At 39.9% G+C, this 17,894-nt stretch overlaps 1 protein-coding gene across 1 annotated transcript in view; it reads right to left on the reverse strand.

Annotated features, from left to right (window-relative positions):
* LOC309565933 (uncharacterized protein) overlaps positions 1 to 17,894 on the reverse strand; it is a gene marked incomplete at both ends in the record, with an annotated part of 84,868 nt that overhangs the window by 51,611 nt on the left and 15,363 nt on the right. The gene's annotated exons all lie outside the window — the stretch shown is intronic.

The following is a 17,894-nucleotide window of genomic DNA, read 5'->3' on the forward strand; positions in this document are numbered from 1 at the left end:
TGGCCCATTCACACTTGAGAGTTTTTCTGTTCATTTCTCTACGCCTAACTACACATGACCATGCAGAATCGTATTCTTTCTAATTGTCCCTGTTCACACGTCTATGCTCAGTCTCCCTACACTCTATTCCTAATGCTCATAAAAGTACAGGCTAAGGATGCTCTTGGAACCAAAAAGAACCACTTTGCAAACAAATGCGTTCACTTTAACCACTTTACCACTGCTCACTGAGCCTCTACTGCGGCAAAGTGGTTCGTTATCGTCTGGCGACGTAGACCTACGTCGCCCAGACACTCCCCTCCCGGAGGCTCGCTCCCGCTGTATTCAGTCACAGCAGGAGTTGGGCCAGGGGAGGAGCGGCGGTGATCACCGCCACTCTTCCCCGATCGTCGGGGAATCGAGTGTGGAGATCCGCCCGCTTGTGTAAACAAAGCAGGCGGATCTCCTAAGTGACAGGCAGGGTCAGATTGCAGAGTTCAGCATAGCTAAACCTGCGATCTGTCCCTGTGTCACTCAGTCACCTCCCCCCACACAAGTCAGTAAGCACCAGGCATACATTAACCCCTCCCTCTCCAATAAAATTAACCCCTTCCCTGCCAGTGTCATTTTTACAACAACAGTGCATATTTATAGCACTGATTACTGTAGTAATGTCACTGGTACCCCCAAAAGTGTCAAAAATGTCAGTCAAGGGTCCGATCTGTCCACTGCAATGTCGCAGTCCCGGAAAAAAAAAAAATCGCAGATCGCCGCCATTACTCGTTAAAAAAAAAAAACACCAAAAATGACAGAAATCTTTCCCTTAGTTAGTAAACACAATAACTTTTGCGCAAACCAATCAAAATATGCTTATTGTGATTTTTTTTTACCAAAAATATGTAGCACAAAACAAATTGGCCTAAAATTATAAAAAAAATTTGATTTTTACATTTTTTTGGGGGGAATTTCATATAAAAAAAAATGTGAAAATATTGTTATTTTTTCAAAATTGTCTCTTTTTTTTTTGTTTATAGCGCAAAAAGTAAAAATCGCACAGGTGATCAAATACCACCAAAAGAAAGCTCTGTTTGTGGGGAAAAAAGGACGTAAATTTAGTTTGGGTACGGCATTGCATGACCACGCAATTGTCAGTTAAATTCATACAGTGCCGAATCACAAAAAGTGGCCCAGACGTAAGACAGCAAAATCCTCCGGTGGTAAAGTGGTTAAAGCAGTCTTTCTTAACCTTTTAACATGAAGAAACTCTTAAATTAGCTTTCAGGACTTGAGGAACCCTTGCTAAAAGTTAAATTTACACCTCAAGGTATTTCACCATGAACAGTATGTTGAAGATATAACAATGAAATAAAAGAATAATAAATGTGTTATACTTTGTGTATTTGATACTAGAACTTCTCCGTACAACACAGTTATTTTCAGTAATCATATTCAAATTAAATTAATAATAATAATAATAATAATAATAATACCAGTGGTCAGAAAGTAAAGCTGTGAAAGTTGTAGCGTTCCCTTATATTAGTGGTCAGTGGATTATTGCCAATTTACAGTTTATTATTGGTCAGTGCAAAAGTGCCACCTACACTGGTAATAAGTGGAGAAGGGCCCATTAGATTGGCAGTCAGTAAGAGACAGATCTCCTTACAGTGATGTTGAAGAAGGGACCATTACATTGATGATCAGTGGAGATTGGCCCATTTGATTGATGCTCAGTGCTAGAAGAACCTATTTTCATTGGTGGTCAGTTTAAGAAGGACCCCATTACACTGGTGATGGGTGGGGAAGGACACACTATATTGGCAGTCAGTAAGAGAAGGACCTCCTAACATGGGTGTGGAGGAAGGGCCCCATTAGATTAATGGTCAGTAGAGAAGGGTCCATTAGATTGGTGGTCAGAGGGAGAAGGACCTATTTAGATTGGTGGTCAGTTTAAGAAGGGCCTCCTTAATTTGGTGTGGAAGATGAACCTCCTTACATTGGTGATCAGTTTAAGAAGGGCCCTTATTACACTGGTAATGATCGGAGAAGGGCCCATTAGATTGTCAGTCAGTAAGAGAAGGACTTCCTTAATTTGGTGTGTAAGATGGACCTCCTTATATTGGTTGTCAGTTTAAGAAGGTTGCATTCTTCACAGATAGCTAACAAAAACATTAGTGTCAATGGTCACTTACTGTATCTGAGAAGCAGAGATTGCTCATTTGTCAGGGAACCTCTGGCAACCTTTGAAAGAACCCTAGCATTTCATAGAACCCTGGTCATAAAAGGCTGCTTTAAACTATGCAGGATGAAGCAACAGCATTGCTTCAGTGTCCACCCTCGCTGCAGTAGCACCCAACTTTTCTTCCCTCCCTTAACACTCCATTTACCTGCCAGGAGCAAAGAAAATAGCTGATACTTGCCAGTATGAAGGTGACCAGCACCATGTGACAGCACTGGGCCAATCGATAATGCTGTCACATGGAAAGAGTGCATAGTCTTGTGACAGCTGCAACTCAAAGAAAGCATCAGGTGATCAAACGAAATGTAATATTGTACTGTTGGAGAAAGGAAACTCTATCTTGGACAGCAGTCACCATATTTTCTCTCTGGCGACAATTGAAAAATGTTTAATTTCCCATCACTTACTATCCTGGTAACAGTGGACAGTGGCAGAGACAGAGAAAGAAATATAAACCTACCAGAAGTTCATGCTCATCCACATTCCACCAAAACAAAAAAAAACATTTATTTGAATACATTTTATAATAGCTGAAAAACTATTTTATGTGAAGAAAAAAAAGGATTGCACAACTATGCAGTATTTAAAACTTTTTTTATAAAAATATGTTTTAGATTAAATAGAAAATATAGTTAAATTATTACATACATGTTAAGTGTCATGACACTTATGTATACTTGTAATTATATGCGTAGACATGGTAAACCACACATACTTATACATAAATAAAGTTGGGTGGGGGAAACCTGTTTAATGAAACTTGGCACAATCCCACTAATCAATTGAAGAGACACAAAGTGTATCCCAGGTCTCCCCACAAAGGGAAGGGAAAAGGGGAAAGAGGAGAGCACTGGGAAATTGGGATTTTAATGTGCCCACAAGTCAGTCACTATGTACCAGAATTAAAATCAATAAATTTTTTATCATGCAATACGAAGGTATTAAAAGATTACAAAAATACAGAAAAAATGAATATATAATGTTATTGTGTTGTACATATCATCTGTATTTGGAAGGATCACATAAAGTATGGAGTGACGCGTTTCGCACAAAGTGCGGGCTTCTTCAGGATCCAATTTTAAACAGTATAGACAATGTATCAATTCTCATAAGCAGAAACCCAAAAAAGAAAAAGCATGCATCATAAGATTTATTGTGTATATACATCCACAGGAATCTAAAGGATCTACTGATCCAAGGCAAGGCAATCACCCAGAAACGTCAGATTAAAAATAATGAATGAAATTGCCATCAGGGGGACCAACATCAAATCAATCCAGTGAAACAAGGAGGAAGGGGGGAAGAAAACGCCAGTAAAGTCAATCAGTCCTCCAACAGAAGGGAAAAAATGCCAAAAGGACAAGCCCACAATATCAATCCATATTAGTGAGAGTCGTTTATAGTTACTAGCATATATAAACCATCCCTTTCTCAAATCAGAAAGATGGCCCTAGGTCAGGCAGGTTTGCTGGACAATCAAGCAACCTAAACCCTATAGAGAATCTGTGGGGTATTGTCAAGAGGAAGATGAGAGACACCAGACCCAACAATGCAGAGGAGCTAAAGGCCACTATCAAAGCAACCTGGGCTTCCATAACACCTCAGCAGTGCCACAGGCTGATCGTCTCCATGCCATGCCGCATTGATGCAGTAATTCATGCAAAAGGAGCCCTGACCAATTATTGAGTGCATACTATACTGTACATGGACATACTTTCAATAAGCCAACATTTCAGTATTAAAATCCTTTTTTTTATTGGTCTTCTGTAATACAGTAAACCCCCCTCCATTGCGGGGGTTACGTTCCGGACCCAGCCGCGAAAAGTGAAAATCCGCGAAATAGAAAAACCCTATGAAAATGCATTGTAGGCATGTTTTTTTTACTGTCACTGTACGTGTAGAAGCATTTTAAGGTCTTTAAACACACTTTTAAAACAATAGAAACTCATTTAAACACATAAAAGATACTGAGAGACATAGCAAGAGCTATGGAAAACACAAAAAATATTTCATTTTTAATAATTTATATAGTAAAATAACATTACAAAAAAAAAACGCAATATACCGGGACCGCAAAAACTGAACCGCGATGGAGCGGGGGTTTACTGTATTCTAATTTTCTGGAGATACTGAATTTTGGGTTTCCACTAGCTGTAAGCTGTAAGCTGTAGCTGTAAGTTTCACTTTTTGAATTGTATAACTGAAATAAATAAACTTTTTGATGATATTCTAATTTTAAAAGATGCACCTGTATGTATGTATGTATGTATATATATATATATATATATATATATATATATATATATATATACTGTATGTATAATGGAAATACAATTTATATTGAAATATTTCTTTAGTATTCTTCCTATCTTTTTCTGGCAGCACATTTAAAGTCCATATTTTGGATAAAGTTTTGATTTGAAAATAGAAGAAACTAAAGCCAGTAGGAAAGTCAGCAATGGAATATGTCTCGGGACAACAGTTGATCTGATCCAAATTCTGACAGTTTTGCTTTTAGCAAATCATAATCTAAAATTTGAAAACATTATATATACATATATCAAAATCAGGAGCTCTTACCATCCATCCATTTGAATACTTTCCAAGTGCTTTAAATGACATAGTCCCACCGTACATGTGGGCCCCAAGTACAGCATTGATGACCGACACACAGAGAATCAACACTTCCCGTCCCCCCATCTCTGTTCATCTGAGTCTGATGATGGAGCGCCGACTTTATATGCAGTGTGTGTATATATATATATTACTGTATAACACATCATTGACAGATTAATGTTTTTAATCTGTGTGATGAGAAGGAAATTCCCACAAAAAAAGACATGATAATGTATCCATTATCTTGTTAATTATTGTATTTCAAATCAAAAGAGGAAGCCATTACAACTGCAATTCAGGACATGAGATAAACCATTTCATGTGATTTGCATGTAAATATATCAATAGGTCAGACACATAAAATGTACAGTACATATATACTGTATTTATATATATATATATATATATATAAAGAAAAAAAATTTTACATCGTTTTTTTTTTTAAATCAGTTGGGACACTATTCTAGCCAGCACACTGACACAAAATGTGACATGTTTAACCACTTGCCGACCGCCCCACGCAGATTTACTGACGTAGATCTACATGATTATGTGCACGCGGTTTTGGCGATGCGCGCGCCCCACCGGAGTCGAACCGCGAGAGGAGCGGGCTTGATCGCCGCTGGCCTCCTACGATCTTCTGCAAAACTGACAGGAGAGCCGTCTGACAGGAGAGCCGTCTTACATTGTTTAGATACCAGAGAGGCAGGGAAAGATCGTGTGATTCAGCAAAGCTGAATCACCGATCTCTCTCTGCCTCTGTTCAATCCACCCCCATCCCCCCACAAAGAAAAAGGGGGTTCCCCTGGTGGTGGGACTTTAGAGGCACTTCAAAAATTGGAAAAACATGAATATAATAACAATGGATCTTTATTGAATGAATATAAATATGACAATAATAAAATCAGCAAGCAGTACATAATGCATGTCACAAGGTGCAGAAGATGACCACAGAGGACAGCAGGTAAATACCCAACGCGTTTCGAAGTGTATAGTATAACTTCTTCTTCAGGGGTAACCTTGGGTGGTATTCTGTTAACAATTAAATACAATCATAGATAATGAATAATATATTAAATTGGAATTACAGTATAAATATATGTCCAAAATATAAATATAAGAGAACATAACTCATATATTATAGAAACGCTTACATCAACTGCTTTTGTGTGGGATTATCAAGTTTGCGAAGGTTAAAAACAACCAGGTTCTGGAAAGCCTGACTGGCAAAACATGACAAAGAGCAAAGGGATAGATGTTTGATGAAGATCCCAAAAATGGCTATTCAAGGTGTATGTATCCAGCATGAGCTGGTGGGGGCAGCTGGAGTCCACAAAGGCTAGAGACCCTGCTGAGCAAGAAAATCAAAAAAGTATAATCTAATCAGAAGATAAAAAGATATCTGAATAAAAAAAATAGATTATATATATATATATATATATATATATATATATATATAGATAGATAAAGATGCATGAGCGGGTATATAAACCAATTTTTTGCTTGTTTATTATGTATTCAGTCTGACCAGACTTCTGTGGTTGAGCATCCCACCCCCCACACACACCTGTACTCTATCAGAGTCCACCATCAAGTAGATACAGGAGGAGTCCTTTGTAGTACATTAGCACATCCATCCCAGCAAGGAGTGTTGTCTCCAAGGGTTGGAGAGGCTGGATTCACCCCTTTTCTATGGATAGTGTAGGACCCACTGATAATGGGGTACTTTGACGCAGTGGTGGGCTTGAGCACGATATGGCCATATGGTGGGACTAAACCCCCATTTTTATTTATGGATTGTCTCCATATTTAATAGTCATTTCTTTTGCATGGTTGCGCTATTCTTTTTTTAATGAATAATATATTAAATTGGAATTTCAGTATAAATATATGTCCAAAATATAAATATAAGAGAACATAACTCATATATTATAGAAACGCTTACATCAACTGCGTTTGTGTGGGATTATCAAGTTTGCGAAGGTTAAAAACAACCAGGTTCTGGAAAGCCTGACTGGCAAAACATGACAAAGAGCAAAGGGATAGATGTTTGATGAAGATCCCAAAAATGGCTATTCAAGGTGTATGTATCCAGCATGAGCTGGTGGGGGCAGCTGGAGTCCACAAAGGCTAGAGACCCTGCTGAGCAAGAAAATCAAAAAAGTATAATCTAATCAGAAGATAAAAAGATATCTGAATCAAAAAAATAGATAATATATATATATATATATATATATATATATATATATATATATATATATATATATATATATATATATATATATATATATATATAATAGATAAAGATGCATGAGCGGGTATATAAACCACATGTATCTATGCATCAAAATATGCATTTCAAATTACAGTATGAAGTATGAAGTAATATGAAGTCCTAGGTAAGAGGCTTACCTTTGTATACACAGACCGAACAAAGAATAACCAGGCTCCTGCCCTCTGGCCCAATTCGCCCCATAAACCTGGCACTATAATAAAAGTGCAACACTAGCCAGTGGGGACCCTTTTCATGCATGAGCCAGGAGGAGTCTTTTTTTTTTTTTCATGTGGGGAGCAGCTTTTTTTTTTTTTGCTTCCCCCCCTGCAAAGTGCCGCCCTAGGCCTGGGCCTTGTTGGCCTAGGCCAGGATACAGCAATGGCACAAATGTACTATTTTTTTTCTCTATTTGCTTTGACATACCCTTTAATAAATATATCCCTATAATGAATCTTAATTAAAAAAAAAACTCCTTGAGAAAACATTTATTTTAGGTGAACTAGAAGAGGCACCCTTTATTCTTATAGGCCTGGTGTGGCCCATACTGTATTATTATGTTGTTATGTTGAACAATTTCACCAAAGCTATGATTTTAATATACCCAAATGCATTTTCCTGAAATATCAGTGAAACAAAAACTCAGTTTTGTCCTGCCCTAGAAGAGCTGTGCTGGGCTCATTGTTTCCATCAAGTAAAGAAATGATGTCAAATTTTGGTTGTCCATTTTATAGTTTCTATGCACAGTCCAGTGTACATTTAATCATAACCAAGTCTGTTTATGAAAGTATTAACGTAAAAGAGAGGTAATCCATCTAAATTGATTGAAGCCTAATTAAATAATCTTATACTGTGTTTGCGCATAAACCAAAAGATAATATTTTGACTGACAAGACAAAGTAATGCCGCATGTGTTGAGCAGTCATAAAAGGAATATTCAGGGCGATTGCTGCAGTAAATCTCTCTCAAGGGACAAGTGCGGAAAAGTATTTTGTCTTAATTACGCTGATGTACACTGATCAGTATTGATTCCTTCGTATTCAAAGTGCTGGTCATCCATCATGTCTTAGGTAAGAACTTTTGTACACTGGGAAAGCACCTTAGAGCTTTGACATGATCAAGAGACATTTCCATCTTCATTAATCCTCAGTTTTCACTAAACACACTGAATCTTCCTTCTGTCTAACATATTTCTTGTTCCATAATCATAAGGCTGTGTCTTTATTCAATGTGTCCCAGGAGCCTCATGTTTTAAAGTAAAAAAAAGTGTTTGTGTTGTTTATAGCAACTACCTAGTTACATTTTAGCCATCAACTTTTAATGGTTAGTAGAATTAGGACACACGTTACAATGCGATGCTTCATCTAAAAACGTGAAAACCCCTAATTTTTTATATTTTTCTTATTCACAAAGCAATGACACTGTTCCCACCATGCTTTACAGAGCACATTGAACTATTAAACTAACTCACTACCAGTGACTTTTACTTTTTAAAGTGGAAGTCTGGGATAAACCTTTCTTTGTATACAAACGTTTTTATTAAAGGAAAATAGGTGGTACAAGAGATAAATACAGTAATACAAAATAGGAAAGGTATATCAAATTGTACATAGAAATATTTTAAAGACATATTTTTAATTGAACAAGAGTGAGAGGTGAAAACAGAAATAAGCAATCGATATTAGTTGTACATAAAGTGTATAATAAATAAAGTTTAATCAACTTAATCCAAGGGATAAAGAATAGCCTTCTTAAAGCGGTTGTATACTCAGAAAAAAAAAAAAAACCCTGCAGGACAAAGGCATAATGAGCTAGTATGCATGGCATACTAGCTCATTATAAAAATACTTACCTTAGAACGAAGCCCCGGCACGGTTGTCTGGACAACGCTCAGGGAGCTGACATGCTCCCTCTGCGTCTCTTTCTGGTTCAGTGGCTCTGGTGCTGTGAGTGGCCGGAGCCGCAATGACGGCACTCCCACGCATGCGAGCAGGAGTTTCACTTTCCGGCAAGATCCGGCAAGGAGCTCTGAAGGTTCGCCGGAGTCAGCGGCTGCATGCAGGTTGAATATTTCCTAAACCGTGCCGGTTTAGGAGATATTAATTGTACCTACAGGTAAGCCTTATTATAAGCTTACCTGTAGGTAAAAGTCATATAGCGGAGTATACTACTGCTTTAACCACTTTAAGACCGGAAGTATTTGCCCCCTTAATGACCAGGCCATATTTGCGATACGGCATTGCGTTACTTTAACGGACAATTGTGCGCTTGTGCGATGCTGTACCTAAATAAAATGAATGTCCTTTTTTTCCCACAAATAGAGCTTACTTTTGGTGGTATTTGATCACCTGTGCAATTTTTATTGTTTGCGCTATAAACAAAAAAAGAGCGACAATTTTGCAAAAAAAAAAAAATATTTTTCACATTCTGATATATAACATCCCCCCCAAAAAAAAAGTAAAAAAAAAAAGTAAAAATCTAAATGTTTTAACATTTTAGGCAAATTTGTTTTCTGCTACATATTTTTGGTAAAACAAAATCGCAATAAGTGTATTTTGACTGGTTTGTGCAAAAGTTATCACGTCTACTAACTACGGGAAAGATTTATGTAATTTTTATTGTTTTTTTTTTTACTAGTAATGGCGGCGATCTGCAATTTTTTTGTGGGACATTGCGGCGGACAGATCAGACCCCTAACTGACATTTTTGACACTTTTGGGGGTACCAGTGACATTACTACAGTAATTAGTGCTAAAAATTTGCACTGTTACTGTAATAATGACACTGGCAGGGAAGGAGTTAACCCTCTGGGTGATCCACTGGTTAAATGTGAGCCTAGGGGAGTGATTCTAACTGTGGGGGGGCGTGGGGCGTGGCTTATGAAATGAACATAGAGACATGTGATCCTATATAGAAGGATCACATGGGCTCTATGATCATTCCAGGGAGAAAAATGGTCAGCTGTGTTTATGAGTCCTTGTAGGATAATAAAGTGATAAGTGCAAAATAGTGCAATAACAGTCTCCGGTGGTGAAATACAAAGGTGAATCCACTCATGCTCCCCCCTCTCAGGTACGCACTCACCAGAGGATTAAACCCCTACAGGGGTCACAGACACCAACAGGTAACTAAAAAATGGTTTATCTCCTTCTCCACCTCAGTATGTCAGGTCCCTGGGGGCTCCCATCACAGGATATATGGATAAAAAGAGGCATCTCATAGTGTAACTCCCTATATTACAAATGTATTAAAGAAAGTAAATGCACTTACAATAAAGCAATAAAAGCCGTATGTGAAAAGCAGTCTGTCCGTATGCTGTATCCAGAATGCGATGGATTCCACGGACAGGAAACATGAGGCCGGAAGTGACGCAATGACGCTTTACGGGTTTTGTCAGAATGACATCATCAGGAGCTATTTTTGAACCCTCCTATCCTTTTCAGCCAAGGAAGCTGCCATCTTAGGCCAGCCATACCCGGTTTGAATTGTTATCAATCAACTTGGGTACAACCAGCCTGCCTGATTTTCTTGCAATTATTGCTAGTGGTTGCTATAGCCGCTCGCCATAATCACTGTTTTCTCTTCACGGGGATGGCTTTCCCTGGCCGGGAGCAGACAGTTGCTTGCCAGGAGTGATTGGCAGGAGGGATTTCCCTGTCAGAACTGTCTGTGTTGATGGGGGAATTGTGCAAATTTCTTTCCTGCAATCCATTGTGGTAGGAAAGAAATTTGCACCATGTATGGCCTGCCTTAGCCTTGGTTTGATCTGCAACTGCAGAGATGCTGCACATGTGACCTGTGACTCAGCTATTTGATGATTTGACAGTTTTGTTGAAACGTGACAGTTAGCGATTCCGGCACGCCAGGAATGTAACTTTTTTTATACCATTAAATTGATGAGTTTAGTTCCACTTAAAGAAATTGTTAAATATGTTCCCAAATACAATTTAGTCATTAAAGAGGAAGTAAACGCTTCCTTCCCCCACCCCCCTGCAAAGTAAATGCATAATGTGCTAGTATGCATCGCATACCTGCAAACAAATCCCGCGTTGTCCCTGCTGGCGGCTGCATCCATCTTCACCCGTCTTCCTTCCGGGTCTGGGAACTCCAGCTGTATTACTGGCCTGATGTCACTCCCACGCATGTGCATGGGAGCCCTTGGTCACGGCTTAGGGCTCTGAAGAAATGGCAGGGGTGGCCGTTTTTTCAGAGCGCATGCGCCGATGACATCATCGGCTGCATGCACTGTAAATATCTCCTAAACGGTGCAAGTTTAGGAGATATTTACAGTACCTATAGGTAAGCCTTATTAAAGGCTTACCTATAGGTAAAAGTTATAAAAGTGGGTTTACAACCACTTTAACCACTTGCCGTCTGCTCACGTTGAGCCTACTGCGGCAAAGTGGTTAGTTATCGTCTGGCGACGTAGACCTACGTCGCCAGACACTCCCCTTTCTCGGCGGCGTGCACGCGCCGCCGGAGGCTCGCTCCCGCTGTATTCAGTCACAGCGGGAGTCGGGCCAGGGGAGGAGCAGCGGTGATCGCCGCTGCTCTTCCCCGATCGTCGGGGAATCGAGTGTGGAGATCCGCCTGCTTGTGTAAACACAAGCGGGCGGATCTCCTAAGTGACAGGCAGGGTCAGATTGCAGGGTTCAGCATAGTTGAACCCTCGATCTGTCCTTGTGTCACACAGTCACCTTCCCCCACACACGTTAGTAAGCACCAGGCATACATTAACCCCTCCCTCTCCAATAAAATTAACCCCTTCCCTGCCAGTGTAATTTTTACAGTAACAGTGCATATTTATAGCACTGATTACTGCAGTAATGTCACTGGTACCCCAAAAAGTTTCAAAAATGTCAGTCAAGGGTCCGATCTGTCCGCCGCAATGTCGCAGTCTCGCAAAAAAAAATCGCAGATCGCCGCCATTACGCGTTAAAAAAAAAACACCAAAAATGACAGAAATCTTTCCCTTTGTTAGTAAACGCAATAACTTTTGCGCAAACCAATCAAAATACGCTTATTGTGATTTTTTTTTTTACCAAACATAGGTAGCATAAAACAAATTGGCCAAAAATTTTTAAAAAATTTGATTTTTACATTTTTTTGGGGGAATTTCATATAAAAAATGTTAAAAATATTGTTATTTTTTCAAAATAAACGCTATTTTTTTGTTTATAGCGCAAAAAGTAAAAATCGCACAGGTGACCAAATACCACCAAAAGAAAGCTTTGTTTGTGGGAAAAAAAGGACGTAAATTTCGTTTGGGTACGGCGTCGCATGACCGCGCAATTGTCAGTTAAAGTCGCACAGTGCCGAATCGCAAAAAGTGGCCCAGACGTAAGACAGCAAAATCCTCCGGTGGTAAAGTGGTTAAGCTTTCATACATGTATTCCTTTTGGATTCTGCACCTGTATTCAATGAAAACTATCAATTGAAAATCCAGTAACAATAGGTACCAATGGAATCTGATGTAAAATTATCAATAACGGTAAATTTAAAAGGTTTGTAGTGGTGAACTGAATCAAACAGCAAATCTTCATCAAACACAATAATTACAATAAATACATTATGAATGGCAACAAATAATTACCAACACACTGATTGCAATAAATAAATTGACCACTAGATGGCAACAAATGAATATTAACACACTGATTATTATAAATACAGTATATTCACCACTTGATGGCAACAAATGAATATTATATAAAGAGCTGGGCTACCATTCTTGCATCATTGAAGCTATACCAAGACAGATGGAGCTTACATCTCTGCATGTACACTGGCTGAGCAATACACAGTAACAGCACTCTGTGCAGCGCATTGCAGTGCCATGGCATCGCAGTAATATACTTTCCCTTCTGTGCACCACAACCTATATGCTATGTGTTTTTTTCAAATGCATGTCGGGTTTCCATCTTTTGCTGTGCATTGTCAATCCATTCTAAATTAAGAATTAGCACAACACAGGTTTACTCACAAAATACCACAAGTTAATGTGCACACGGTAATGCAATGCAAAGTATAAGTGTAAAGGGGCACTATGAATAATCATAGAAAAATAGCTAAAAAAAGAAGAGAACTATGTGTTAATAAGGGGAAAAATTGTTTGTAAAATAAAAATGCTTTTATGCTATACACACAGAGCCATGCTGCCAAACAGGCCAATTAAGGCAGCCTCCACTCCGTGCCATCTTAAGAGCATTAAAGGGCCCCGGGCAATGCACTGCACTGGGGCCCTGCCTACACAACCACCCCAAAAAAAAAAAAAAAAATGCAAATTATCGTTAAGGCGATATTTATTGGTACAGCAGTGCCAGGCTAATGACAGCTTCCAAGTCAAGTTCGGCGGCTGGGTCTGGTCAACACACACACACGGACGGGAGTCAGACTTGACTGTCCTGTTTGGAGGCGGACAGGCATTCCTGCAGTTGTGGGCTCCCCCTCCACGGCCCAAGTGGCCTGACAGGAGCGCAGGGCTGACAGGCACTTGCCACCTGCTAAGTTCAGCGGCGGGATGCACACGGGAATCGGGACTAATGCTTGGCTGGGGCTGGGTCGCTGGGCAGGGGGCCCCCCCCCCCCCCGGGCAACTGCCCAGCGTGTACATTCGGTAAGATGGCCCTGCCTCCACTAAGGCAAGAGTATCCAGACATTCCATTCTCAGTGCAATTTTTCAGTTGAGCCTGATAAAATCGCAGACTTGGCATTCCTGAGCTTCCTTGCCAACCTCTTGAGTGATGCAGAGCCTGTTAAAAGTGCAAGCTCTGTGTCATTATAAGATTTCTCTCATTCAACACTGTGGGCTGAATGAGAGAAATCTGTTGATTCTCTCATTTCCACAGCATAGATGGAGGTCTTTCCCCTGCTGGCTATTGTATTGTGATATCTGGCACCGACAGCTATCAGAATATCCAAATATTCAAACAATGGCTGCATCTGTTTGGATCCAGACGCTGTTCGTCTGACAATTTTCCACCTGGCTCCATCAATTTTCAGATCGAAGAATGTTGGGGGAGAGGGTGCTAATAGGACGACCTTTGGCTCAAATTTAGGGCTGGTTCAATAGCTACCTACCTAAACTACTACCTCCCTATCATCATTCTCATTGGAATTTGATGCTTTCGGAAGTGTCAGATGCCTGCATACCATGCACGTGTGTTAACGCACATTGAGAAGAAGTTTCAATTATAATCTTTTTGAATGGGCTGCCAAAACCCTGCAATGTATGAAAAACTGGACCTGTATTTTTTTGTAACGGAGTGCACATACATTATCACCTACTGTGTTTTTAAGTTATTTCCCTATTTCCTTTATTTCGGAGAGAAGTCCTCTAATTTCTTGTTGTTTGTACAAAGCAGAAAGTGAACCCCCCTTCCCATTTTTGTAGATACGTGGCTTATATTATTTTATGGTATCTTGTCTGTTAGCCCTGGCGAAGGGGCAGTTTTAAGCCCCTGAAACATGTTGGCTTATTCCACGTTCTGAACAAGTAAATTCTTTCTTGACTTATTCAAGTTTTGCGGTGCTCTCATCCCTTTATTATTCTACAGATCCCCTGCCCCCCCCCCCCCCCCCCCAAATAAGAAAATTGAGAAAATAACAGGAATTGTAGCCATTCCCAGATTCATTGAAAATTAAAATAAGTTTTGGTTTTAGATTTTAATTGTTTCCCAATGCCTCCCACAATCCAGGGCTGACAGCCTAATCCCTAGGTGTGAGTGCTGTCATGTGGGGGTAGGGGGAGTGTCCTTAGCCCTTTTGGATCTCATGTCATATATGGTGAGAATTTTTCTAGATATTTGGGGGTGCTCTAATGAGCAAAAGGGGTGAAAACTTTTGCATCATTGTGGTAAGTCTCCTAAATATTCTTCTGAATGAAGGCGGAGGGCTAAATTAAACCTGCATGGGCAAAGTAATAGGTCTTCTGAATGTCTGGTATGAATTCTTTTCTTACCTTCCATGCTGCTCTGTTCACCACTCAGAATCTCTTCTGCCCTGTAATCTCTGTGCAAGTTTTGACCCTGCAAGGGGTTTGAGCTTACACAGCTTTATTACACCAATTATACTATTTTGCTATACCTGTTTAATAAGTTCAAAAAGGTACCTGTTGATCTTGCCAAAAATGTTGTGAGCTAATAACTGCTTTTTAATCGTCATATTCCCTCTCCCCATAAAATTGTTGACCTTCTGTTCCCATTTCCCTTAATGGGGAATATCTATTGTACGTATCGACAAGTGGTCGATAGGAATAATAGAAATTAGAATTATATGATCCTTGGTGATCACCCTAACTTGTCGGAGATCTTTGTACTTCATTATAGCCTCTATTATAAGGATTAGAGACATTGCCATTATCTCTATATTGTCCTCTCCCTCCATCTCTATGAGAGATATAGCCTCTACCCCCCTGATTACCTTTTGTGGTTTGGACATAACTTGGATGGGAGAAGGGAGAAGTGGAATACTCCAACAACTGAACTAAGCACAATTAGGCAGGGACACTGAAAAATGCTACTTGGCATTTTTTTAGCGCTCCTCTGACGCTGATTAATGCTGACTGATCCTTGTTAACGCTGACTGATGCTGGTTAATGCTGACTGATGCTGGCCTCTGCAAAGCCAGATACTGGAACTTCACCTCTGACTGTAGGAAAAGTCCCTTAAAGCTCCCCCAGGCACTCCTTCCTGAGGTAGCTGACTTTAGGTTAAATTGTATTGCTGAACACTTCAGGGCCCTTCCTGGCGCCCCCTTTTACTCCCCAACTTCAGGGTTTAATTAGCATACCTCTTTCACTGTGCACTACTGGTTAGCTGGCTTCTGGATCCACTTTGACCCTTCAGGAGTGATCACCTCTCTTAGGCAGACCCCTGGGCAGTTCTTGAGTACTCATGATACTGTTTTTCCTGAGGAATTCTGATCCATTAACTCTGGATCCCTTCTGGCTCAGCTCAACCTCCGGTCCCTAGGCCGATTGCCTGGACCACCTTCACACTTTACAGAAGGGGAGACAGCCGTTACCTCCTCCTGGGACTGATGCTCCCGCCAAAAAAGACACTCTGTCACATGCTCGCTACAGATTTATTCCCAATCCCAGGGTGCATTGCGCCAAACCCCGCCCACTGGGACGGTCATAAACCCTGGTGTGCTATTGCCTAGGTTTCCTCCACTGCCTAACAAAATCCCTAATTGGGTACAGTGGGGAGACTCCCCAGACTCAACAGATCACACCTGGGGGCATGTGACAGATGCTAACAGATCAGGCCCTCCTGATGAGCAGACAGGGCCACAACTATACTTTTCCTAGCACCTATCTAGGAGGGTGCTACATAAAGAACACATTTTAGATAAAAAAGAGAAAGCACATTTAGTACCATTGGCACCCAGAATTCCCACTATATATTATCTACCTAAGGTACATAAGGATCCAATGCACCCTTCCGGGCACCCTATTATTAGTGGGATTGAATCCATAACTTCACGCTTAGAAAGAACCCTTCCTTTTTAAAGGACACTAAGGATACGATTAGATTACTGGAAGGTGTTAATGTTCAGAGGGACTACATACTGGCAAGGGCAGACATGGCCTCTTTATATACTTGCATACCTTACCATCTTGGCCTCAAAGCAGTTCAGTATTTTTTTATCTCAAGACGTTTCTATACCTTAGAAACAATGCAATTATATTATGGAACTGTTGGAGTTTTCCACCGGACATAATTATTTTTGTTTCAATAGCAAATTCTTCTTACAACAAAAAGGGGTGGCCATGGGAGGAAAATTTGCCCCTAGTTTGGCCAATTTATTTATGGTCAAGTGGGAGGAGGATGTTGTCTACTCTCAACAAAGACCCAATCTGGTCCTATAGGCCAGATATATAGATGACATCCTCCTCCTATGGGATGGTACCATTGAATCACTTGAAGAATTTTTCATTTTTCTCAATACGAATAACAGAGGCATTACACTGACATATGAATCCAGCTGGGAGAGAATTCATTTTCTTGACCTCGAAATTGAAATTTGTGATCAGCAATTTCAATTTATAACATATTTCAAACCCACCAAAAATCGTGACGGATTTATCCCCACTGATAGCTGCCATCATAAGGCTTGGGTACAGTCTGTCCCTCAGAACCAGTTTTTACATTTACGACACAATTGCACTAGTATACATGATTTTAAACAGCAGGCTTTAGTTCTTAAACGAGAACCTTGGAAGTTGAAAGGAGTTCCCTTTTAGAAGACAGGCTCCAACAAGGCAAGGATAATTTATCTAAATGGTCCTTTTTCATATTATATTCCGTCCAACATAGACAGATCAAACGGATTTTAAATAGACATTGGGATGTCCTTAAAAGCCACTGAATTCTAGGCCCTTTGTTACCTGAAAAAGCCAGAGTCATCTACAGGGGAGCTCCATCCCTACAAAATAAAATTGCCCCCAACGTTATAAATCCCCCAGTCAGACCTTCTTTTTTCATCAAATAATTGGTTATTATCCCTGTATAAAATGCAATACATGCCAACACAATGGTAAAGGTAGAGTGAAATCACAGCAATTTAAATCTATGGCCACCAACCGCACCTATTGTTTAAAACATTTCTTCATGTGTACCACTAAAAATGTGGTATATCTTTTGACATATCCTTGTGCTAAACAGTATGTAGGTATAACCATTTGTTCCTTTAACATTAGGATGAACGAACATTAGCGAACATCAAAAAGGTGTACTTAAACATTATCGTAAGTACCACAATCGTTACCCAAGAGTTACAGAATTTATT

This window comes from Pelophylax lessonae (genome assembly GCF_965119305.1).
Source record: "Pelophylax lessonae genome assembly, chromosome: 10".
In the NCBI taxonomy this organism is placed as follows: Eukaryota; Metazoa; Chordata; class Amphibia; order Anura; family Ranidae; genus Pelophylax; species Pelophylax lessonae.